At 50.4% G+C, this 25123-nt stretch overlaps 1 protein-coding gene across 2 annotated transcripts in view; it reads left to right on the top strand.

Moving 5' to 3' along the window:
• Nucleotides 1-3923: 3923 nt before the first annotated feature.
• Nucleotides 3924-25123, top strand: part of PPP1R16B (protein phosphatase 1 regulatory subunit 16B) — a 94876-nt gene continuing 73676 nt past the window's right edge. For both annotated transcript variants that reach the window (XM_035006309.1, XM_035006310.1), the window contains exon 1: nt 3924-4004. The gene's annotated coding sequence lies outside the window, so the exon portion shown is untranslated. The remainder of the gene's footprint in view (nt 4005-25123) is intronic.

Here is a 25123-nt window from a genome sequence, read left to right on the forward strand (position 1 = left end):
TGTACCCTAATGTCTCACAGACTGTAGCTGAACTCAAAATAAAGGGCAGGCCTTTCCTGCCTGGGGACAGAGGCCTGGAGGACACGGTCAGTGTTGATTTCAAAGGACCAGTTAGCTTCTTTGGGGGAAAACGTCACTGCGATACAATTCATATACCATACAATTCACCCATTTAAAGTGTACAATCCAGTGGATTCTGGTATATTCATGGTTGGGCAACCAAGCACCACATCAGTTTTAAAACCTTTTCATCACCCTGCCAAAAAATCTAGTGTCCTTTATCATTCATGCTCCGCTTCGCAGACCAGGAAACTGACCCTCTGGAAGGGGAAATGACCAACTCCAGACAACCGCTGATCTACTATCTGTCTCTAGAGATTTGCCTCTTCTGAACATTTCACAGCAACGGAATCACGCAGTGTGTGGTCTTGTGTCTGGTTTCTTTCACGTGGCACAATGTTTTCAAGGTTTATCCATGCTGTGGCATGTGTCAGAACTCCATTCCTTTTGATGCCCAAATAATACTGCGTGGTATGGATATACTGCATTTTATTCACCCATTCATCATTTGATGGACATTTGGGTTGTTTCCACTCTGGGGCTAGTATGAAGAGTGCTACCATGAAGGTTCGTGTACAGGTTTGGGTGCATGTATGCTTCTATTTCTCTCGGGTGTGGACCTACCAGTGGAATTTCTGGACCATCTGGTAACTCTGCGTTGAACATTGTGAGGAACTGGCAGACTGTTTTGGAAAGCAACTACACCATTTTACATTTCCACCAGCGATGTATGAGCTTTCTCATTTCTTCACATCCTTGCCAACACTTGTTATTGCCTGTCTTTTTGATTATAGCCATCCTATTAAGTTTGAAATTGTGCCTCATTGTGGCTTTGATCTGCATTTCCTCTATGGCTGATGATACTGTGTATGTCCTCATGTACTTATTGGCCACTTATATATCTTCTTCGGAGAAATATCTATTCAGATTCTTTGTCAAATTTTTAATTGATTTATCTACCTTTTTATTACTGAGTTGTAAGAGTTCCTTATATATTTTAGATACAAGACCTTATCAGATATACTATTTGCAAGAATTTCCTCCCATCTTGTGGGTTATTGTATTAGTTTGCTAGGGCTGCTGTAACAAAATAGCACATTCTGGGTGACTTAAACCACAGAAATTTCTTTCTCACAGTTCTAGAGGCTAGAGGTCCAAGATCAAGGTGTCTGGAGATATGGTTCCTTCCAAGGTTTCCCTCCTTGGCCTGTAGATAGCCATCTCCTCCATGTGTCTTCATGAGGTCATCGCTCTATGGGTACGTCCCTGATGTCTTTTCCTCCTCTTTAAAGGACACTAGTCGTACTGGATTCAGGCCCCACATTATGGGCCTCAGTTTATTTTTATTTTTTATTTTTTTACGATTTTTTTTAAAGAATTTTTTTTTTTTTTCATTTGAGATAGAGATACAGAGTAAGAGAGAAAGCAGGAGCAGTGGGGAGGGGCAGAGGAGGAGGGAGAAGCCGACTCGCCGCTGAGCAGGGAGCCCGATGCGGGGCTCGATCCCAGGACCTGGAGATCATGACCTGAGCCGAAGGCAGACGCTTAACCGTCTGAGCCACCCAGGTGTCCCTGGGCCTCAGTTTAATTTAATCACCTCTTTAGAGACCTTATTACCTAATACAGTTACATTCTGAGATACTGGGGGTTGGGACTTCCACATGTGAAATTTGGGGGGGGGGGACACAATTCTGCCCATAACAGTTATCTTTTCACTTTCTTGGTGGTGTCCCAACTTTTGTAACACAGAAGTTTTTTGTTTGTTTGTTTGTTTTATCAAGTCCGACTTACCTATTTTTTTTCTGTGTTGCTTGTGCTTTAGGTGCCATATGTAAGAAGCCATTACTTAATCCATGGTCACAATTCATGCTAATGTTTTCTTATGAGTGTTTCACAGTTTTAGCTCTTACATGTCAGTCTGGTCTGTTTTGAGTTAATTTCTGTATATGGTGTGAGGTAGGGGTCTGTCCTCCTTCTTTTGCAGATGGAAATCTGTTTGTCCCAGCACCATTAGTCGAAAAGACTATTTTTTTCCTCATTAAATTGTGTTCTCACTCTTGTTAAAAATCAGTTGGTTGTAAGTGTAAGGGTTTATATCTGGACTCTCAGTTTTATTCCATTGATCAATATGTCTATCCTTGTATCCATACTACACTGTCTTGATCACTGTAGCTGTGCAGTAAGTTTTGAAATCAGGAAGCATGAGTCCTCCACCTTATTCTGAGTGCACTTGAACTTTTGGTATCAAACATGGTGAGAGCTGTGAATGAACAGTAGAGCATGGGGTTTGGGGCCCATCCTCAAGGCTTCATGTCAGGAACACAGGCTCCAAGTTTGACACCTGCCTTGGAGAGATGGATTCCCGCCCTCTCAGCCCACAGCTCCTCATGACAAATCAACGGAAACATTCTGCAGAGAACAATGATCCCCTTGGGTTATTTTAAACATCACTTTATGTCTTCCCTACCTGCTCTGCTCCCTAATTGCTCTTTCTGAAACAGTGTCATTCACAACTGGATTATTAATGAACTTACAGGGAGCCCAGGGGATGAATGAGGGAGGGGGCTTTCGGGGGAGGCCTGGGGGGGCCTGAGGGCCTGAAACAAGGCCAGCCCTGAGGTTTTCACTTCCCCAAGAAAGTTTACTGAGTTTCCTTAGCAAACAGGAAATCACTAAACTCAGGTTACACTGTCCACCTCAAAAGAACATTGCAAGTGTGTGATGACCCAGAGGAATTCTTTAAACCAGACTGCTGGGACTTGAAATAACTGTGCAGCACCCCAAAACTCCCCAAACTTAAACCTTGTCTGCACCCCCACTGGCTGACCCTGGGCTGCCTAGGGCTCAAAGCTGAGGCTGAGAAAGCTCAGGAAACAAGGCCCTTTGTGGAGAAGAGAATTCTATTGTTCTAAAGCCAGTGTTCAGGGAGTGTGGATTCTAGAGAATGTTTTGGTATGGGTTTTTCCCTTTGTTAACTTTCTCTTCTCTTTTTGGGGGGTGGGGAGGGGAGTAGGGCCCTCTCTAGAGCAACTTAAAAATAGTTAAATCCATTATCTTGTTTAAAAAAAAAAAAAAAAAAGATGGTGCTCAGAGGGCTGGGGCCTTGAGCCCCAGAAAGAGGCTTGAACTGGAGGATAGAAGGCACCTCGGCGTGTTTTGCTTTTCATTTTCGCCATTACATCTCTGGAGAGCAGCCCCTGTCTGGGTCCTGCACACCTCAAGCAGTGACAGTTGTCAGCGGAGGTACGACCACTTCCTTCCTCCTGAGCCTCACCTCCTTTCTTCTCAGAAAGAGGAAATGATAGGAGGCCACTTCGCAGGCCACAGCCCCCAAACTCCCACTGATCTCCCCGCCCCCCTTCTCAGCTGGGGAACCTGCCCCGGCTAACACGTCCCCAGGGCAAGGCCTAGTTGGGCTCCTTAACGTCCAAGGAAGCCTTCAGATTCAGGCTGTGCAGGCCCTCAAGGTAGGAGACCTGACTTTCTGGCACTGGTACTAATTCTGGGTGACCTCGGGCAGGTTACTGCTCCCCTCTGGGCTTCATGACGCCCTTCCGTTGAATGGGAGCAAGAACACAGTCGTGGGCTTCCCCCTTTCCGCGTTTGGTGGTAGTGAGGAGGGGGCGTGAGGAGGGGGGAAGCCCATCGGGAAGACTGGCCGTGTCCCATCGCCTTCGATTGCCCGCTGCTCAAAGGAGGGGGCCGCACCGCCCTGGGGCGCCGGCACCCTTGGGCGAGCTCCCTCGCCAGGCAGAGGAGCCGGGCGAGCGTGCCCACCCACTTCCCGCGAGCTCAGGCCCCGCCCACGGGGCGGAGCCGAGGGGCGGCGCGGAGGCTGGCGGCCGGGCTCAGCCCGCTTCTGTCGCCGCACGGGCAGCTGCGGCTCGGGGACGGACTGACGGAGCCAGGGCCGGAGCCGCTCGGGGCCGGGCGAGGGAGAGCGGGTGAGTTCCCCGGCGGCACCGCCCCTGCCTGCTGGACCCGGCGGGGATGAGGATCGCGGCGGGGAGGTGGTCCCAGCCGCCGAAGGTCTGGCTGGGGGTGTGCGGGCGCGTGGGCCAAGGGCCGGCGGCTGGAGGGAATTGGGGGAGGGGGCACTGGAACGGCGGGTGCCGGGAGCGCAGGCCAGGGAGTCGGGCTGGAGGGGGGGCGTTCTCCGGGTCTGGCGCGCCGACGACGAGGCCGGGGTGGGGGGCGCACCGGCAGGCTGTTGGCTGGGGCCGCCGTGGCCCGATCTTGGGGCAGCCTGTGGGATTTCGGCTGCTTCTGCCGGGGGGCGCAAGGCCGGGAAGCGGGAGCCACAACCAGCACCAAACAGCCCGGGCGCCCAGCCTCGGGGCCCGGCATGGGGGTGCCGCCCCCTCGCGTGGTGGCGCCAGGACCCCGCAGGGAGCGCTCCTGCCCCGGCGGGAAAGGTCCCCAGGGCAGGCACCCCCGCGTGCGGACCCGCCCCGCCGCCGGCTCCCGCTGACAGCGCCCGCTGGACCCGGGAGACCCCGCGCGCTTCTTCCCCGTGAGAGGTGCGCCCGGCCTCTCCAAAGGGCCTCCGTGCGCGGGCTGCTGGGTCCCCCGCGCCAGGAGCGCACCTCTCCTCCCGAGTCCCGCGCCCCGACTCCGGCCGGAGGAGCGCCCCCGAGCGCCTGGGATGGGCAGAACCCGTGCAGCGCGCCCCGGGGAGGTCGCGCAGAGGGTCTCCCCAAGGTCATCAGGAGCGCCCAGGCTGAGCTGCCCAGACCTCCCCGAGTGGAAAGCAGGGACGGGGAGGCGCCTGCTTCCCGCCTCCTTCCCTGATGCAGACTCCCTCCCTCCTCCACCACCTCCCTCTGTCCGGACCCGGCTTCGCGGGAGCTGCTGCTGATGCCGCTCCCGGCCCCGAGCGGATGACTGAGCCTAGGCGAGCTCCGAATCCGGTGCTCCCGGGAGGGCCGCGCGAAAAGCCTGGGCCGCGGCGCTCCCGGGCACCTCGGGAGCGGAGAGAGAGGTGGCTGCATAAGCGCTCCTCAGAACCGAAAGCCGAGCTGCTTGCGCGCCCATGTGATTGGCTTCCACATAATGGGCCCCTGTTCTCGCTGTCAGAAGCGCCCACCAGCTCCCCGCGGCCGCGGGCACCAGGTGCCGCCTCTGAATCGCCCTCTGTGGAGGACCCAGGGCCCTGAGGTGCCAGGCGCCCTTTCCCGCAGGGCTCTCTCGGGAAGGGGCCTGTCGTTAGCCGCCTGAACCCGCGTGGTACTTTCCTGTGTGCCCTGCCATTTCCTGCGGCTGGTGAGACACCGAGGGGGGAAAACCCTCCATCTGGGAGGCCTCCCCCTAGGCTGGTAATAAAGCGCCTTAGCTCAGCCGGTGACTAGCGCTCCGCGGGACGGCAAGGCACTTGGCCTCTGGGAGCCTCAGTTGCCTCTAGGAAATGGGGCTAATGATCAGGCAGTGGGCAGAGGTGGTGAGGGGCCCCGTGTGAAGTGCGTGGTGCAGTGGAGCAGGACAGGAGGAATGCTCTTAGGTAAATACTGGCGACTTTCATAATGGTTTTGAGCGGGGCGTGTCTCTTCTTTTAGGCAGGAGCAGAAGTGGAGTTCTGGTGGGTGGTTCTGCAGGGGCGGGGGGAGTTTCCACATCTTCCCTCAGCTCCAGCGGTAAAGTTCCAGCCTGCAGGCGGCTTGTGGGCCCTGGTGAGTCCTTTCAGCTCCCTGCCTGCTCACAGGGCAGTCCTACACACATCCCTCAGCGCCCACCCCTTCCCTCCCACCTGCCACCAGGATGTTGGAGGCAAGATGTCACCCAGGGACTCCGACGTTCAACTCTGCACCTTCCCCTCAGTTGGGAGTCTACCCAACAGTGTCCCTCACCCTGAAACCTTTCTGACCCCTCTCCTGGTCCCAGCCTCTGGAGTGTCTCCTTCAGGAAGGCCAGCCCATCCTTCCTATTCCTCTCTCAATCTCCTCTCACTGGGACGTTCACCTGCATGTCTCTGGTTAGTGTGTTGGGGCTCCTTGCATCCTGGTGCTCTCTGGACCTCCTCTGCATGCATGCAAGGACATGCAGGCAAGGCCAATGTCAGTACTTGGTGCTGGAGTGAAGGTTAAATTCTAATCTAGCCGCTAAGTCTGTTTGGGAGCCTGAGTGACATGGGGGAAGAGGATGCTGACACAGGAAGGTGGGATGTCCCCTGAGGCAAGAACCTTGCTGCAGAGCCCATTCAGACTCTTTGGAAACTAGGGCCTCGGGTTCTTCTCAAAGCCAGCTCCATCCCCAGAGTGACCTTTCTCTGGCCAACAGAGGTTGCAGCTAGCCTGGTTTTGCAGATAGCAGAAGGCACATTCCTGGATTCATGCGCTGTGCTTGGACCCTCTGGAACCCCACCCAACCTTGCCCCTTCCCCCAACTAGCTGCCCCAGTCTGCACCCTGCCTGCACCCAGGACTTGAACCATTTGGTGTATAGTGGGTCCCACAGGCATTTTTCCAGCAGAGACCAGGACATCCTTCTTTCCCTGAGCACATCTTAGAGATTGGGCTCAAGGAGAGCTCCAACAAACAAGCCTGCTTCCTACAGAAAGCTACAAAGTAAGAAGAGCAAGGGCACCAGACAGGTCTAGTTCAAATGATAGCTCTATCCTTAAAAGCTCTGTGATGCTAGGTAAATTATTTACCCTCTCTGAGTCCTGGTTTTCTCATCTGTAGAATGGCAGCAATAATAATGTCTACGTCGTGGGGTTGTGAGGATTCTGTGAGACTGTAAGGCATAGAAGGTGCTTAGGACAGCACCCGGTGCGGGCAGGAATGCAGGAAATGACTATTGTCACCAGCACCACCATTTCCTCCTTTGCTCTGGGCTGTCAGAGGTCCTACCGCCTCCAGTCTGGGGGTGTCAGGCCTCTTCTGCCTCTCCCTCTCAGGACTGGGGAAGCCTCTCGGCTGGGGAGGCCTGATTCCTGGGAACTGGAGACCAGCCGGGGCCTGTCCCCAGGAAGTCTGTGAGTTAGCCTCTCCCCACCCGGGCTGCCGTTTCTCAGGGTTTGTGGATTCATTCACTAGATATTTACCCCATTCTAGACCTTGTACTTAGGATGGGATTTCAAGATGAATCAAGCAGCTCAGGGCCCCCTCTGCGAGGGAGAGGCCGGCCTGGAAACTGAGATCAAGGACAGTGTGGGAGAACAGCCTCACTGACAAGAAGAGTAGAGAGTAGAGCGGCGGATGGACCGGTGGCCCGGGCCAGCAGACCCAGATTTCACTCCTGACTCTGCTGCCTCGCTGCTGGGGGATGATGGGCAGATGCTCAGCTCAGGGCCTTTTAGACATTAATCAGAGCTTTGCACATGTTAGTTGCTATTATTACTAGTCTATGATGACCAGTAACAGGTGGGCAAACTTTGCTGTGGGAGCACAGCTGAGGTCTTCAGAGACAATTTTCCAGGTGGCAGGTAGCAGGGGGCGGGCAGGCTGAGCAGAGAGAGCAGCTTGCACAAACGCACAGGGACTCGAAAGTGCAGCAGGGTGTCTCTGAGAGCGATGGGTGGGAGGGGCAGCTGGAACACCATCACCATGGGGCGTCGCGGAGGCAGGGCGGCAGGCGAGGCCAGGGCGATGGGCAGAGGCCATCCCGCCAAGGGGTCCCAAGTGATTAAACGCTCGCTGATCCGAAGCAGGCATCCTGCGGCCCGTGGAGGGTCGTCTGACTGCACACCCGAGGAAGTCCACGATTAACTTCGGCACGGGAGGGCTGGCCTGCACTCCTCTGCCAATAGGTAACCGTCCCTTCTTCCTTCTCCTGGGAAAGCACGGAGATCCCCTCGTTCTTCCTACTGCTTCTCCTACTTCTGCACCTGTTTCTCCCTTCCTGGGACTCAGTTTCTTTCTTTCTTTTTTTTTTTTTTTTAAGATTTTATTTATTTATGTGACAGAGAGAGACACAGTGAGAGAGGAAACACAAGCAGGGGGAGTGGGAGAGGGAGAAGCAGGCTCCCCGCCGAGCAGGGAGCCCGATGCGGGGCTCGATCCCAGGACCCCGGGATCATGACCTGAGCCGAAGGCAGACGCTTAACGACTGAGCCACTCAGGCGCCCCTGGGACTCGGTTTCTTATCTGAAGGAAGGGGATGTGGGTGGAAGAAGTGTCGTGATTTGGCTCCTTATTGATTATAATATTGTACCAAGTGCTTTCCTGGATGCTGGTCACCGTCCAAGGTCTTTGCTTGCATTGCCATGGAATCCTCATAGTGACTTACTGAAGTGGATGCATTTATCCCCGTTGCACAGAAGGGGACACTGAGGCACCGAGGGTGAGGCGATTTGCTGAAGGGCATGCAGCTCCTAAGTGGCAGGAATTCATGTGTGGGGGTCTCCGAAGCTGCTATGTGCTGTCCTGTACCATTTCACTCATGCTCCTTCTAAATATCTAAAGCTGACTGCAGAACGTCCGACTTCTTTCACTGTCTACCGTTGGATGCTGGGCAGTAGGCACCTTGGAGATGGGTCACAGTGGGGTGTGCTCTAGGTAACTGGACACTGCCCCATTCTCTCCCTGCCCTGATTTTTGGGGAGGCCCTGGGTGCAGGCACGTGGCAAAGGGGAGGAGGTGTTCCTGCATGTCTCAGAGTTCAGGGTGGCATTTCTCGGCCCCGCAGGGTCCCCCAAACATGCCTTGAGGCAGGCAGTTTGCAACATGATTGAAGTGCCAGGTGGTGGTTGAGTTCCCCCGTGACCCCCAGGAAGGAATGAGCCTTTTAGGATGGCCAGTCAGAGCATCACGTGACCCTACCTGTTTTCAGAAGGCAATGGCTCAAATTTCCTTTTCCTTTTCCGAGGCAGACTTTAGATTCAAATCCCAGTTCTGCCTTCCACTGGCTTTGGGACCTTGGGTGATTTCTTCACTTTCTTGAGCCTTTATTTCTTCATCTGCAAATACAGATACGTATATATGCTATTCGGTGTCGTCATAAAGATTTGTAACCATACAAAGAATATCTGGCTTCCATGTCGTAGATAATACGTTGGTGTAATATCCACAACATTGACCTCCATGGTACTTATCGTAATTGTGATGATCTGGTTATTTGGGGCTATTACTCTTTTAGTCTGTCTCATCCACTAGACCAGTAGTTCACATCTGGGAGCAGTTTGGGCCCCAGGAGTCCTTTGGGAATGTCTGGAGACATTTTTGGTTGTCACAACTGGGGAGGTAAAGAGGGGGAGAGCTAGTGGGTACAGGCCAGGCAGGGATGCTGCTCAATTTCTTACATTGCACAGGATGGCCCCTCACCGCAAAGGACTACCCGATCCCAAATACCAATAGTGCCGAGGCCAAGAAAAGTTGCATAGGACTATGAGCCCCATAAGGTCAGTGACTGTGTCTAATTCATTCAGCTCTGTGTCCCCAGTTGCCCAGCATGAAGCCCGGTACACGGGAGACAATCTATATGCATTAAAGGGATGAATGAGGACTTGGAAGGCCTTGTGTCCCCTGGAGTCCCAGAGGTTTGGCTTGTAGGACATTTTGAATGGGCAGAAGAGATTTAGATGAACCTGAATGATAAACGGCCAATGGGTAATTCAGGCCAAAGATATTCCGACCAAGCTATTTTCCTTCCCAAGCAGGTGCTGGGGGGCCCAAATGATCATTGCTGCAGTTATCAGTGCATTCTGATCATGTGGATACGGGACCCACCTTTATCTGGACAAGCAGGCTGGGGCAGGGGGACGTCGGTGCTGACAAGGTCCTGTCGCCCGGGCCCTTGGGATTTGCCAAGCTGGGGCACAGCTGCTGTTACCTTCCTGTTTTTCCCTTTCTGGTGGAATGAAGGAAACCCACTGAATGGCTGTTTTCCCACTGACATTTACAGCAATGTGATCGGCCTTGGATTAATGAGGTCAAGCTCCAGTGTGAAATCTGCCCGATAACTTGAAGCCTGGCCAACAGGAAGACGTGGCTTGTTTTCTTTGGGCCATTGGATGTCTTTGGATGGCTTTGGCCAGGGAAGCAGGGGCCACAGCTCTGTACAAAAGGAGGGAATGTTTCATGCCCCAGAATTATAGAGCTGGCGTTGTTGTCTCTTGTTCAACTTACTGGGAAGGTTTATTTTAACGGGGACTCAGAAAGAAGGAACTCGTTTAAGCAGAGGTTCACCGTGGGCCCCAGCTGGCTGCTGAGCATGGATCTGGGCTATGAAAGCCTGTTTCTCTGGGGCTCTCTGAGGGTTTGAAGGAGAATATTGGCCCCAAAGGGCGCTTGGACAGGTTAGAGGGGCACATGCAGATGCAGGGAGGGACCTTGGACGTATGCCTCAAACTTGCTCATGAACCATCTTGGGGTTCCTGTAAAATGCGGAATCTCCTTCAGTAGGTCTGAGTCCTGCGAGTCTGCATTTGTAACAAGCTCCCAAGGGGGAGCCAGTCCGCTGGCTTGTGAACTGCACTTCGAGTAGCAAGGGTCTGGGGAACCCCATGTTTACAGGTGAGGGGTCCCTGGTGTGAGCCACACAAACACGAGAGCGTTCCACCCGCTACGCCTGTTGGCCCAGGCATCTGCTGTGCTTAGCAGGCTCGCAGACGCGCATGTTTATTGCTGCCCTTCTCTGTGTGCCCGGGTCTGGGACCGAACATGGAAGCGAGGCTGCTTGTTCCCAAGAGCAAGAACAGGTGTGACTAGGGCTTCCAGCAACGTGTGTCCAGGGACACACTGTTCCTGGGTCACCTGATCACCCGGGGCTTGTTAAACGTACAGATCCCCAGGCCCTCGCCCAACCCAGCTGTATCCCAACTGGCTGGGCCCTGGGAATCTGTATTTTTTTTTTTTTTAAGATTTTATTTATTTATTTATTAGAGAGCAAGCGAGAGAGAAACAGCATGAGACAGGAGAGGGCCAGAGGGAGAAGCAGGCTCCCCACTGAGCCGGGAGCCCGATGTGGGACTCGATCCCAGGACCCTGGGATCATGACCTGAGCCGAAGGCAGTCGCTTAACCAACTGAGCCACCCAGGCGCCCGGAATCTGTATTTTTAAAAAGTGGGTCAGGTGCTTCTGATTCTCGGCCAGGCTGGCGGAGGGGATGCCGGCAGGAAGCAGCGGCGGCGGCGTGTGCAAGTGCGTTGCTCAGCGGGCGCGGTGTGGAAGCTTGTAAAGTTGTGTTCAGCTCCGCGGCACCTGGCGGAGGGAGGGGCCCAAACCTAGCCTGCTCCGCTTGCCAAGCTCCGCACCCTGCCGGGTTGCATCTGTCTGGAAGGAAGGGCACCTTTTTTTAAATAGTAATAATAATCATCAACATTTGGTACTGATTGTGAGCCAAGCACTGTCTATTGAACCGTTTTAGTCTTCCTGGCAAACCGAAGAGGTGGCATTACCACTACCCCGATTTTACCGCTTAGGAAAGTGAGGCACAGAGAGGTTCAGCGACTTGCCCCAGGTCACACAGCCATTAAGTACAGGAGTCAGGATTCGAATACGGGACATCTGGCTTCAAGGTCCTTGCACTTAAATCATTACACTCTCTGGCTTTCCTTTGGGCAAAAATGCTGTTGTGTTTTGTGGGGCTGTCCCAACTCTGAGGAGTGCCTTTTTGGATTTCTTTCCCAGATGGGGGAAAGGCTCTCAGGGACCTTGGCTGCTCCTGGAGTCAGACCTGGCTTTGATCCCCACATCTACCACTTCCTGTAATCTTGAGCAAGTTACTCATTCACCTCACTGAGCCTCAATCCCCTACGTGTAGAATAAGAATAATAATAGCATGAGATGATGTGACTAACCATCTAGCTCCGCACACAGGATGCCCTTGATACATATCAGCAATGCTTACTATGTTAGCATCGGCCCGGGGTAAGGTAGATGGCTTCAGAGCAGAGGGGATAGGTGTGCAGAGCCCTGTGTCATATATGTCCCTGGAGGGTGAGCGGGGGTTGCTTTGCTCACCCAGGTTACTTACTTATGTCTATGACTTACCGAGGCATCCCTTCCTTTGCTTCTTGGCCCTGGTTGGAGGCCCCATGTCCATGCCAGCCTGGTGAGTTCTCAGAATTTCTTGGCTCCCAGACTGACTCAGAGTCTCAGTCAGAATTGGCCTTATTTCCTCTCCTCCCAGAGCAAGTAAAAGGCACGCATGCTCACACTTCATTTTCTTCAGGGCTCTTGGCCCTTCTCGGTGACTGGTCCTGTGTCCAGGCTCCTTTCTGGAACTCTGTAGACATCATTGGCTCCCCCATGAACTGAACAGAGAGCCAGTGTTGCCTTACAGACATTGCGTATTGCCTTATAAATAGGGAAGATTTCCCCCCAAATTTCATTAGTTTTCTTCTTTCACATATAAAGCCAAGCTTTTGTTTTCTTATTGCTGTATTTTATGCTTTTTAATTATAAAAAGAATACAAAATCATTATTAGCATCCAAACAGTACAGAAATGTGGAAAACAGAAAGTAAAATGTTCCCAGCCCTCATCCCCAGCCACTCATTGCTTTTCCCCAGAAGGAATCCCTGGATTTTTTTTTTTAATCTTTCCATAAATTTCTTATATACATACAAACCCATATTCATTTATGTGTCTATCCTTTTTTCTCTTTAACACACCTCTACAGCACTCTTGTGAAGCTTCCTTTCTCCGCTGGGAGCGCATGTCAACATGTAGAGATACATAGCTCGGTCTTCAGGGCTGTGCGGTATTACAGTAATAAACACGTGTCTTAATGGATTTTCTAGTTCCTTGTGACAGTTAAGATTGTTTCCAGTTTTTTCTTACTACAACTATGGTGCTGCAATATCCCTCTGGTGCGGAGTATCTCTTTGTCCACTAGCGCGAGGTTATCCCTGTGGAAATTTCCCTGCGGTTTGAACTGTGATGGGCATTGTCAAATTGTCCTCCCAAGAGTCCAGGCCACTTTCTATTCCCTCAACAGCGTGTGCGAATGAATGCCTCTTTCCCCATCCCCTTCTCCAACACCGTGTGGTAAGCCACTTTGATTTTTGCTGGTCTGATAGGAGTAACTGGAAACAATGTTTCTGAGTCAGGTGCCACATTAATACAGATTTTATAACCTTTTAGATGGTGCCTACATAAGGATTGTTAAATATTCAAGAACTACATTTTACCTGGCCTTATGATTGGAATTAGAGATATAAGATTAAATGAAGCTGGTTTCTGCCCTCAAGTTGATCCCTGTATCCTGGAGGAAGCAGACACGTGGAAAAATCAAATCAAAACAAAACAGTGCGGTTCAAGTTTGCCAGAGGAATGCATAAGCTAAGCTAACTCTTGCTCGAGAAACTCTAACTTCATGAATACACAAATGAATTTGTAAAATACGGTATACACTATGTCCTGGGGGAAGAGGGGTACTTGAAATCCTCAGAAGAAAATGACTTGGTTAGAAGCAGAAGAATCCTGCAGCTTACCCCTAGTGGGGAGAGCAGAAGAGGTGGGCAGTGAGGAAGCGGGGTGGGGGGGTGGGGGGTGAGGGGAGACTAGGTGATTTTCAGAGAGTCACTTTGGTGGTTTCTGGCTTTACTAATAGAAGCCCATCAGTCCAAGGAAGGTGGTGCAGAAACCCAGCTGAGTTTGTAGCGCTCATTACCCATCACTCATACCCAGGCAAATGTGTACGTTAGTGCAGAAACAGTGAGAGCAAAGGAGCTGGAAGCTGGATTTGAACCCACAACCCTGGGGCTCACAGAGGCTGGCATTGCCTGGCAGGAGTACCTCCCCCAGGAGGTACAAGGACGCGGGCTCCGGACGGTGCCCGCTGTAGGGCAGATGCACAGAATGGGTGTTCAGTGAATGAGAGGACATCAAAGATGTCTCTGTCTCGTAAAGGGGCCTCCTACTCGAAGAGAACCAATTAGAAAGGGGTATGATCCCCTAATCTATCTACCCGTGGGGAGCCACACCTTAGCTATACGTTTTCTTTGGGTCACTGTCCCGTATCTCTTCATTCTCCTGGGACGGCTTAAGAACAATACAAAGCAGGGGACAGTTGAGAAGAACTGAAACTGCGCTTTTACAACAGATCACCTAAGCGGGGGCACACAGAGCCCGTTGGACGGCATGCAGAGTCGAAAAGAGACCGTGAAGCCAGGGACAATCCTATGCTGCTCCCACCCCACCCCCACCCCGTGGAAGGCAAGGCAGGGGCCTGGGAGGTGTGTCCTGGGTCGGGCCCTCGGTATGCCCCCACATCCCCCATCAGCCAGATCTGTTGTGTCTGGTTTGATTCTCCAGTGCTGGTTCCAAGCCAGGATCACTCCTTATGATCCAAGGATGGAATAATCTCAGTGAATTTTCAGTCCCTGGGTCTCCTGCCCTACTGTCCACCGTCTCCCACGGAATACCTACTGGGTGCTGGGGTGGCTGTGTGGTGGGTTGTAAAGGTGGATGATGTATATCCCTTGCCTTTCGAGAGCATCTGATCCAAGGGAAGAGGCAGATCTGAAACTAACAATTACTACAAAGTTCAGAGCGCCGCAGGAGAGATGTGGTCATGTGCCCTAGAACTGGAGAGGAGGAGAAAGAAACCCATTTGGCACAGGGCAGATAAAGATCAACCCGGAGGGAAGAAAAGGAGCATTGAGACAGTATTGTGTAAGTGAGACAAGGCGAATGTTGAGCACGTGCCTGGAAAGCACTTAAGGGATGACAGATACCATCATCCCAGGATTTGTACCAGCTCTCAAAGAACGAGGAGTTTGCCAGGTAAAGGGAAAGAAGGGTATTGCTATCCCATGGAACGGAATGAATGAAGGTGAAGAGAGTGGGGTATGTGGTGGTGTGAAAATTGTGGGGGCTTCGTAGCAGAGAAATCTAAGTCTGTGTCTCCCAATCCTGGTTTCTAGTTGTGACTTTGGGCATGTTAAGATGAGCCTCCATGTCCTAATCTGCCGATTAGGGATAATCCTATCTGTTTTTAACGGCTGATTGTGGGGATTAAAGTTAATTTGTGTGTGGTAGATGGCACATAGCAGAGTCTCAGCATATGGGGGCTACCATTGCAGAGGTGTGAATCCATCAGTCTGGTTCAGTGTAGCTGGAAAATGGAGTGTTAGCGGGTTGGGGATGGGGAGGGAGGTTGGGATGGCCAGAGATAAAGCTAAAACATCAAGGCCAGATACCAGATGGGCTGGACTGTGAGGCTGAGGAGTTTAGACCTGGCTCTGGAGACAACAAGGAGGCATTAAAGGCTTCCTTACGAGGGCAATCCTACAGGATCAGACCTAGTTTCAGAATGAACGCTCTGCCAGTGGGATGCATGATGGGTTGGAAGGTGAAGAATGAAGATGAGGGAACCACTTTGGGAAATGCTGCATTCCACGATCCTGTCTTGGCAACCCAAGGCTCACATTAGCCTAGAAGAAGTTCTTTTTTTTTTTTTTTTTTTTTTTTAAGATTTTATTTATTTATTTTGATAGAGAGAGAGACAGCAAGAGAGGGAACACAAGCGGGGGGTGGGGGTGGGGGGTGGGAAAGGGAGAAGCAGGCTTCCCGCCGAGCAGGGAGCCCGATGTGGGGCTCCATCCCAGGACCCTGGGATCACAACCCGAGCCGAAGGCAGACGCTTAACGACTGAGCCACCCAGGCGCCCCTAGAAGAAGTTCTAGTAAGTCCTGCAGTCAGGCACTTTATGGAGAGGCAGATTAAGGCAGTGAGCAAGAACATGGCCTTCGGTGTCAAGGCCAATGTGGATGTGAATCCTAGCCCTGTCGCTTATTATTTAACCTCACTGAGCTGTAGTTAACCCTTCTGTAAAATGACAGTTAACAGTACCTTCCTCATAGGCTGGTTGTGATGATGAATGAGATTGTGTAGATAAAGCACGCAGCTTAGCTCTAGGAAGTCAGTAGGTGCTCAAAAAAAGTTGATAATTAGAATTTTTAAATTTATATATTTGACCATGAAACCCCTTCTCCATGTAACACCTGTTGACCATCCTTGGAGCTCCTGGTGTTCTACAGAAAACATCTTGCTTTAGACCTTTCTGGAGAAACAGCACCTCTTTTTGCTCCAAGAGATAGTAAGGAGCATCGCCAAGTTCTAACACGGTGTGGTTCTTGGATGTACATTAGACCCAACCAGGGAGCTTTCAAAAATGTCAATGCTTGGCTGCACCTGGAACCAATTAAACTAGAGGTGGGACCCACACATCAGTATTTTTCCCTAAATTTAATGATTTATTAAAGTAAAACAAATATAGGAAAGCACACAAACCTTAAGTGAATGAATCTTTCACAAACTGAACATGCCCATGTAGCCCATACCCTGCTTAAAAAACAGAGTATTGCTAGTATTCCTGCAACCCCTTTTACGTTCCTTTCCAGAAGCTCCTCCACCCCCAAACCACAATCCTGATGAGTTTTAGATGCATTTTGCCTGTTGTTGAATTTCACGCACATGGAATTCCAGAACATGCTTTGTTGTGTGTGTCCGGTGGTTAACATTGTGAGAGTCCTCCATACTGACGAGTGAGTAATTTTGAATTGCTCATTGTCTTTGCTGTACAATGTTCCCTTGTGTGATTGTACCGTAATTCTTTTCCACACTATTGTTGGTGGGCATTTTGGATAGTTTACACACTTTAGCACAATTACAAACAGTGCTGTTAACATTCTTACAAATGGCTTTTTGTGAGTGTATACAGAAATTTCTGTTGGGTATATTTCTAGGAAGGAAATTGCTAGATTAAAGCTGCCGAGCAGTTTTTAAAAGTGGTTATACCAATTTATATTCCCAGTGTATAAGAATTCTTGCCAACAATTGCTATTTTCTGTCTTAAAAGTTTGTTTGTTTGTTTGTTTTGGCCATTCTGGTGGATATATAGTAGTCTCACTCTGTGATCTTAATCTATGTTCCTAGCATCTCCAGGTGATTCCATTGCATAACCAAGTTTGCAAAACTCTTTCCTTTTTTTTTCCCCCAAGATTTTATTTATTTATTTGAGAGAGAGAGCATGAGCAGGGGAAGAGGGAGAAAGAGAAGCAGACTCCCCACTAAGCAAGGAACCTGACGCTGGGCTCAATCCCAGGACCCTGAGCCAAAGGCAGATGCTTAACTGACTGAGCCACCCAGGTGCCCCTGTGAACTGCTTTCCTAACAGATTTTGAAAAAGCAAAATACCCTTTAGTGGAACTGGATAAAGAAGGGTTACAGTGGCCAGTGCCTCCCCTTCGACTCCCTCTGATGTCTGTACCCAGAGTTTTGTATTGACCTGATCTGTGTAATCAGCCAGTGGAGGATGCTTTTGCTGTGGAAGGGAAGTGCAGAGGTGCACCAAAGCTGACAGCCTGCCCCTTGTTCCTGTGTGCTTGATGTGGGGCACATGGTGCCATCAGGAATGATCTGGAAACTGGAAAGAGGCCATGGAGGGACTTCACTCTCTTCTTCCAATTTAAGACCTGAAAGAGAAGGGGAGGACTCGAGGAGTGGCTAGTGGTCTACACAGATGTCAGGTGAAAGATCTGGTCTTGGGCGCCTGGGTGGCTCAGTTGGTTAAGCGACTGCCTTCAGCTCAGGTCATGATCCTGGAGTCCCTGGATCGAGTCCTGCATCGGGCTCCCTGCTCGGCAGGGAGTCTGCTTCTCCCTCTGACCCTCCCCCCTCTCATGTGCTCTCTCTCTCTTTCATTCTGTCTCAAATAAAAAAAAAAAAAGAAAGAAAGAAAGATCTGGTCTTTGGGACCAGAGTTTAAGGTTTTGTGTTGTGTTTTTGCTCCTCAAAGTTTGCCCGATACCTGGCACTTGGAAGGTACTCAAAATACGGTCACTGTGAAACAAACTGAGGGTTCTAGAGGGGAGGGGGTTGGGGGATGGGTTAGCCTGGTGATAAGTATTAAAGAGGGCACATACTGAATGGAGCACTGGGTGTTATAGGCAAACAATGAATCATGGAACACTACATCAAAAACTAATGATGTAATGTATGGTGATTAACATAACATAATAAAAAAAAATACTGTCACTGAAGTCAAGATGAGAGAGAACTACGTGACTGTCCCAAGGGGAAAGCACAACTCACGTGGTTGCAGAGAAAGGCGTTGGTGGGGATTTAGCAGATCTGATAGCTTTGGTTCTCTTCTTTGTAGTGTCTGCATTGTGGCCAATACTTTCTATTTGCTCATTTATTTTCCCTTACACCCTCGAGCAAAGTTAGAGTAGCTGCTTTAAATCCTTATCTTTTAACTCCAACATCTGGGGGCATCTTGGGGTAGATCTCTGTTGATTGCCTTTCCTCTTGAGTTTGGGTCACCTTTTCCTGTTTGTTTTTAAATTTTTTTTCTAGTAATTTTGGATTATATTCTGAACATTATGAGTGAGACTTGAAGAGACTGTTAATTTTATTATGTTCCTCAGAACAGTAATGATTTCCTTTGTTTTATCAGGCAGTTAACTTGACCAAACTCAAACTCAAAACTCAATTTCCCCTGCGTGGGCAACAGCTCAAAATCTTTGTTCAGTTCCTTTGGCCTGAGTTGAACTGCTGGGAACCTGTCCCGTAAATGCACAATTCAGGGAGATTTGGGTGGAGTTTATACTCAGAATTTGGGGCTACTGTTCTGTGGCTGTTTTCTGAGACACCTCTCCTCATTTTCCGGGTGTAGTTACCGAATTCTGCCCCCTAATTGCTCAGACAGGAAGAGTGAAGTTGTAGCTACCATACACATTAATTGGGGCTTGTCCTTGGTGAAAACCCTATGAAAACATGGAAGTCGCTCTTTCTTTCTTTTAAGTGTTGACTCCCCTCTATTTTCCATGTTTGTAGTTGAACAAACTTAGTGCCTTCTAATAGATTATGTGTGTGTGTGTATGTGTATGTGTGTGTGTTTTATAGTTATATGTGAGAGGGTAGGTCCAAAAAGAACCTCTCTCCCATTACTAAAAGCAGAAACTTTCTTTTTTTCTTTTTTTTTTAAAGATTTTATTTATTTATTTGACAGAGAGACACAGCGAGAGAGGGAACACAAGCAGGGGGAGTGGGAGAGGGAGAAGCAGGCCACCCGCTGAGCAGGGAGCCCGATGTGGGGCTCGATCCCAGGACCCTGGGATCATGACCTGAGCCGAAGGCAGACGCTTAACGACTGAGCCACCCAGGCACCCCTAAAAGCAGAAACTTTCTGATCAATGGTTCATTTAGGGACCCTAAGAGCCCCCTTATTTTATGGAAATAAATAGAGTAGATGGCAATAAATGTTTGTTTATTGGATAAATGCATGAGGCTTTAAAAAAAAAAAAATGGAAGTGAATTGGGGAGAAAATTGCCAAAAGAAAAATCCCGAGACCGGCTACACCTGGATGGCTCCAGGTATCAAGTAGGGAGGGTGTCCGATAATTTGCTGGAGACAATGTTGGGTGGAGGATGGCAATAATATTAGGGCTCCGGATTGCTGAGGATAGACCACAGTGGCTCACAAAGTGAACCTGAGTTTTCAACACGAGATGACAAACTCAGTTGTGACAGTAACATCACTTTCATGGGGTCGAGTCCATGGCTTACAGAGAACTTGCGATGTTGAGTGGAAAGACAGCTGGTCAGAGGGGAGGCAGAGGTATGCCTGGAGTTCTGTGCCCTCCCGAGGAGCTGAGGAGAGGGAATCAAAGTGAAGGAACTCTGGCTGGAGATCAAAGAGCAGAGGAAGTAATGTCCAGGCAGTCCCACTATAGCTTGCTCCTCTCTGCATGGTGACCTGGGAGGTCACGGACCCAGTACGGAGAGACTTCAAAGACTACATAATGCACGGAAATGTCTTTTACCAAAACGCAGAGCATCTGGAGACTTCCTGACTTATTCTACCGAATTTCATCTCTCAGGGAGTAGAGGAGAGAGGACAGTTGCTGGGATGAATCTGGCTCAGGAGCCGCTGGGTGAAGTAAAAATGAGAAAGTGCCTCCCCAGAAAGGGAATGCTGAGCCCACAGGGGTTTGGAAGACAGGTTTTATGAAATTTAAGGGTGTGATTACAGTTGACCCTTGAACAACATGGGTTGAACTGCATTGGTCTGCATAACTGTGGATTTTTTTTCCCATACGGCACAGTCCTGTAAATGTATCTTCTCTTATGACTTTCTTATTTATTTATTTATTTTTAGATTTTATTTATTTATTTGACAGAGAGAGAGACAGCGAGAGGGGAAACACAAGCAGGGGGAGTGGGAGCAGGAGAAGCAGGCTTCCCGCAGAGCAAGGAGCGTGATGCGGGGCTCCATCCCGGGGCCCTGGGATCATGACCTGAGCCGAAGGCTGACGCTTAACGACTGAGCCACCCAGGCGCCCCTTTTAGGACTTTCTTATTAACATGTTCTCTCTAGCTTACTTTATTGCAAGGATACAGGTTATAATACATATAACATATGGAAGCTGTGTTTATGTTATGTTATGTTAGCAGGAAGGCTTCCGGTCAGCAGTGGGTGATTACTAGTTAAGTTTTTGGAGAGTCAAAAGGTGTTATGTGGATTTTTGAAAGTGGGGGGGTCAGTACCCCTACCCCCTGCATTGCTCGAGGGTCAACTGTACATATATTTCCTGTCCCAGCCTCCAAAAGTAACGATAGCTCCAACAGTCAGGGAAGTTATGGCTTTAATCAGTTATCCTCACTCTGCATAGGTTTTCTTTTTCCTCCTTCATGGGTTCCTCTTCTTGCTACCAGTCAAGCTTCTGTGGGCCATCTTCCCTGTCTGACATTTTTTTTCTCTTCTTTTCAAGTAGGGAAGATATTAAAAATACTAAACCATCACGGCACAGGCTTAGACCAATCAGAAGAGAGGCTAGCCTCAGCAGCCAGAATATGAGCTCTTCTTACCAGCTCCTTACCTCTGAATCTTTGTCTTCTGCTCTTTGAAATGGGGACGACACTTCCACTGCCGGGTTGGCACAATGGTCCGAGAGCTACAGGGAAAGAGCCTGACAAGTGGAAGGTGTGCTGTGGACAGAAGCTGTCCTTGGTACCCTGCACTCTCTCTCTGGGTTGATTTCATCTACACATTGTATAGCTTTTCTGATGCTACTCCTTAGTTTCATTAGGTCTATATTTTTTTTTCTAAAGATTTTTTAAAAAGATTTTATTTATTTATTTGAGAGAGAGAGAATGAGAGAGAGCACACGAGACGGGGGAGGGTCAGAGGGAGAAGCAGACTCCCTGCCGAGCAGGGAGCCCGATGCGGGACTTGATCCAGGGACTCCAGGATCATGACCTGAGCCGAAGGCAGTCGCTTAACCAACTGAGCCACCCAAGCACCCTTTTCTAAAGATTTTATTTATTTATTTTAGAGAGAGAGAGAGGGAGAGAAAGAGAGGATGTGAGCGGCGGGAGGAGCAGAGGGAGAGGGACAAGCAGACTCTGTGCAGAGTCTCCACAACCCCGAGATCCCACTGGAACCAAAACCAAGAGTTGGATGCCCAACCGACTGAGCCACCCGGGTGCCCCACATTAGGTCTATGTTTTACTGTATGTTGACTTCAGCAAGTGAAGTCTTGCATTTCATGAGGAAGATCTTTTAAAGCAATTAAGGTTCTTTCAGGGTTTTCCCTAGTTCTTTCTTCTCCTTCTCCTTTTATGTGTGTAGACTTCGGAATTAAGTGGACCTGGGTTCACATCCCAGCTCCACCCCTCACTGGCTGCGCCACTCAAGGTGTCCGCTCTCCACTGTGCTCTTCCTCCTCGTTCTTCCTTCCTCCAGTGTGGGACTTTCTCCTTCAAGTCTAGCACTCTGTTTTTTTACTGTCCTCGCTTCCTTGGAATATTCTCTAAACCTCAGTGAGCAAACAATATGAAAAACTCTTTAAAATTCCCACCCCTGCTACTTCCAATTGGCTCAGAAGACCCCTGGTCCAAGGGGAGGAGAGAGCTTGCTAGTTTCGGAAGTGGAGAGAGGGGTCTTGTTAGGAAGCAGACCATGGTCCCCTTCCTCCTTTATGTTGGCAGTGGTGTGGGACCCATGATGCTTGGAACGGACGAGAAGGTGATCCCTGGATGGCAGTAGTGCCTTTGCCCCTCCTCCTGCAGGAATGGACGCCGTCCAGTTACCAGGGGAATGTGTCATCTCCCCGGCTCCAGGGACAGAGCTGAGCCAGGTGGCAGTCAGCTGTGGGAGTTGCCTTCCTTTGCTTGAGCTGGCTCCGCATACTGCTTCCTAGAGTCCGGATCTAGTCAATTTAAGGGATGGAGTAATGGAGTACAATTCTTCCTTCTACCCCCTTGAAGTTATTAGAGAATAGAGGGAGTTATTAGAGAAATTCCTACTGGAACCTAAGACAGTCTTGATTCTTGTCTACCACAGAGGCCACAGTGATTTTGTATTGTTGTTTGGGTGATATATTGGGATTTGAGGGGCCCTTCCACTCAATCTGATAACTGTCTAGATGTTTGTGTTTAAGACTCGAGGATTTTGAGCCCTGGCGCAAAGGCAAGTATTGAAATCCAAGGTTAGGCAAGCATGATGTAGAGCAGAGCTGCACGCCCAGTATGCATGCAAGCCACTCTCCACTGCTTTCCCCATGGCAGACATTACCACTCGACCACACCGCTCATTCCTCCTGTCGTCACACACACACACACACACACACACACACACACACACACACACACATGGCCCCAGAACCCCTCCCCTCACAGTGCTCCAGGTGGCCATCACCAACTCAAGAGTTGGTGCCACAGAGGAAACCTCAGCCCAAGATGTCACGCGGAAAGAGAGAGGCAGAGGACACAGGCCACTCTGGGCTTGGCCAGTGTGAATGGCCATCCCCTGTTTGATAAATGCGTAACCAAGGAGGGCGTTTTGTGGCCACAGGTGGCCTCCTTTGGAAATTGATCCTTCCAGCTGCAAAGGGAGTTTTTTCTCTCCCTGCAAAGAGAGGGGGTGGACCACACTCCCTCAAGCCTGGAGAAACAGTATGTGTTATTTGACTCCTGTTTCCCCGCGCTTAGCTGTTACATAAGCTTCTTTAGAGCCTGGCTGTTGGGTGTAGCACCGAGACTGACTAATGTTCGTAGACCTCATGTCAGCTCTGTGTGTGCCCCATCCTTGGCACCTTCCCTCTGGCCCCTGCAGCCTCCCCCACACTTGACATTCTTATCGACAAGCATGTGGGCCTCTCTGTGGGTTCAGGTTCACGGGGAGAAGCTCAGCATGAAAAACTGGTGTGTTCATGGGCTTTCCTTCACCTGCTTGAGCTGTGGTTTCCTTTGAAGTTTTCTTGGAGTTGAGCCCGAGAAAGCTGTCTCACCATCATAGGCAAGAAGGAATCCAAAACATCATCAACCAGTATCTACTCCAAATGGCCCTTACAGTCTAGCTAGCCAGGTGGTTACCAAGTTCCAGGCTGCAAAGATGCGTGAGGGGTACTTGCTCCTAATACAGGTGATCTGTCTACCAGGCCAGGACTGGGGCTCACTGGGCCAGTCCCACCCACCAGCCCACATGGGTGGTAGACCTTCTCTGTCAGCAGCCTCACGAATGGCCTTGGAGTTCCTGGTGGTGGGACCCCAACACTGTGCCATGGCTGGGTTTTGCACAATTGTCAGTGTTGGGCAATTTTTCCTCTGGCCAGGCTGATCCTACCTCTTCATTTTGCCTGTCCAGGATCTCAGCTCTGCCCTCTAGAGACTTGGAAAATAGCTCATGGCTTTTGTTAAGGCCTGGTCCTATACTGCCAAAATGGCCCAGCCAGTTCCGTCAGAGGTCTGCTGGGCTCTGATCATCCCCTGTGCTGGACACAATTCTTTTCCCAAGAAAGTTCAAGTCGCACTAATTACTTGACCCCTCCTTGTTCTTGTTGAATGGTGGGTGTTGAATCCTGACACCCTCCCCTGGCCGGATCCCCCTCAAAGTCTTGCCAAATTGGGTCATAGTAAATGGGCGTCAAGAGACAGTGACAAGTCGGGGGCCAAGCCCGGGGCCACCACTCGGAGGTCTGAATGAAGGAGCACAGCTGGGAGAGGCAGACTTGAGGAGCAGGCCCTTGGGGACCTGAGTCCCCCAACAGACTTAAAACCAGAATGCCTGTGTGGGATGACTGTGCTTGAAGTCTAGAAGGTACATCCCAGAAGGGCTAGGATAGTGGGTCCATAAAATCCCATGAGGATGGGCTTGAGGGTGACAAGGCCAATTTCTAACTCAGATATTTGGAACACCAAAGGCCCCAGAAGTCTCTTTGCTCATGGGTAAAACATTTGTATACTGGGGCGGCGGCGGGGGGGCGGTGATGCTGTTATTCAAAGCAGTGTGTTGTGTGCGGGTGGGGGCATACATCCTTTAGGAGAGAAAGTCGGTCCCAAGTGAGCTCCTAGGAGGAGGGAAAGCCAACGCTGTTTGTTTTGTTTTGGTCTTCTCCTCGAGCTCAGCCGCACAGGAAGCACGAGGAGAGAGCACTCTCGGGCTTCCTCTAGGCTGAGGCCAATATTGTGTGGAGAAGAATAGCTGAAGAACAAGAAAAAAAATCTTAACATTTTCTTTTGACGGTGTGAACTTTGAGACACTGTCTGACTCATGTTTTAAAGACTCTTCAATTTGAATTCACCTTCCTCCGTGTTGTTTTTCGCAAGGCACTAGGCTCGAGTCCAAAGATGTGTCAACCAGCTGCCCCCCTGGGATTGAGGAGTCTCAAGGCCCTGGGCCCCCTTCTCCCCTCTGAGGGGGTGGGGCTGCTTTGGCCTTCCCACCCTTCCTCAAGGCTGGCCTTCAGCTGGGGGACGCGGGGCGGGGGAGGGGGGGAAGTGGCCATATCTGGAACTGTGCCCCCAGCAAGAGGCCACTCACCCTGCTTCAGACAACAGTCCCTTCTGGGGTCCCCATTCCTGCACCCGGAAAAGCAGCATTGCTGTCTGTTAGGGTACTTTGGGCTACAGGGAGCTAAATTCAGTTCAACTAGCTTGAATAATAAAGAGGATTTTGTTGTTTTGGATCACCGAAGTCGAGAAGCCCCTAAGTGAAAGGACCCCATTTCCTCCCCTCCTCTGACTCCCAAGTATTGGCTTCACCCCTAGGCTGGCTTCCGGCTGCAACTGGGCTTCATGCTTCCACGTCAGGGGCGATCGGAAAAGAGAGTTACTGACTGGGGCCAGTGTAGGTCGTGTGCCTCCCCCCAGCCAATCAGCAGGGCTGGGCAGAGG

The sequence above is a fragment of the Mirounga leonina genome, unplaced genomic scaffold, assembly GCF_011800145.1.
Source record: "Mirounga leonina isolate KUSES-001 unplaced genomic scaffold, KU_Mleo_1.0 Mir_150, whole genome shotgun sequence".
In the NCBI taxonomy this organism is placed as follows: Eukaryota; Metazoa; Chordata; class Mammalia; order Carnivora; family Phocidae; genus Mirounga; species Mirounga leonina.